The sequence below is a fragment of the Diceros bicornis genome, chromosome 10 (assembly GCF_020826845.1).
Source record: "Diceros bicornis minor isolate mBicDic1 chromosome 10, mDicBic1.mat.cur, whole genome shotgun sequence".
NCBI classification, from domain to species: domain Eukaryota; kingdom Metazoa; phylum Chordata; class Mammalia; order Perissodactyla; family Rhinocerotidae; genus Diceros; species Diceros bicornis.
The window spans coordinates 39,464,241-39,465,465 of record NC_080749.1 but is presented as its reverse complement, the minus strand read 5'-3'; positions in this window follow the sequence as shown (position 1 = coordinate 39,465,465).

The following is a 1,225-nucleotide window of genomic DNA, read 5'->3' as shown; positions in this document are numbered from 1 at the left end:
TTCACAAGGATTAGGTGAACTCTAAGGTTCCCAGCTATAAAAATGTGTGCCTTTTTCTGCTTCCACATTCATTCATTTTATGTGTTCAATTATTTCCACTATTCATAGGTAATTGTAGATAACCTAATGGTCATGTTCTTAAAAATTCCAAGATGAACTGGAGAGAATTCGTGCCTTTATGAAGCTCAGTCTTGTAGGGGAGAGAGAGAAATAAACAAAAAAAATGCATATAGCTCACAATAGAAGGATGTACTGAGTGTGCCAAGTAAGTGATCAATTTTAGAGTACGTGGGTAGGAGTATGAGGAGCAGGGCAGTGTTGGTGTCAGGTTGTGAATTTCACAAAAGCTGGGGCACCAGAGCTGAGTATTGAAGGGTAGACAGTATGGGAAGTTTATTCCAGCTCGAGGAAGGAGCTAATGCAAAGGTACTAACACATGAAGCAGCCTGGGCAATATGAGGAACCATTATTAGCTGACTAGGACTGGAAGCTGGAGGCAGGGTGCAGCAACAAATAAAGAGACGGGAGATATACAGGGACCAAAGGCTATTATGTTTCACATTCCCAGCTTTGCCCACTGAATTCTCTGTTGTGGTGCTAGAATGGTTTAACGTCTCTTCGGAAGACGAGTCTCATCCTCCCTAGAAGTGTAACCAAAAATGGGCATTCCCATTTGATTTTGACATGCCACTTCCTATGTGATAATATTAAATCCCCCCTCCCCCTGCCCAGTAGCAGTAGCATAATAAATTGATATCTTATGTATGTGCATTGATATGAGTCAGCAGGTAAGTTCTGTACTTACTATGCCCCAGTATTATTGGGGACAGTGTATCAGTTAGGATTCTTTCTATGCAAATGACAGAAAATTCAATCCCAATTGACTTTAGCTAAAACAGAACTGACTTATTCACATAACTAGTGTTATGGAACTAGGGCTAGTTCCAGGAACAGCTTGATCCAGGCTCTAATGTCTTCAACACCCAATTTCTCCTTCTCTATCTCTTGAATCCACTTTCTCTGTGTTGGCTGTATGCTCTAGCAGACTCCTCTCTGTGGTGGCAGTTTACATCTTTCCATGCTCAAGTACAGAGAACAGAAAAAGGGAGAGACCCTTCCTGGTGGCTTCCACACAAGTCCTGACCAGTCACTGTGGCTACCTGGGGTGTTGACTGTTCAATGGAAGGAAGGACTAGTGTAACCCTGGTACAGATGAGTGAGGTCT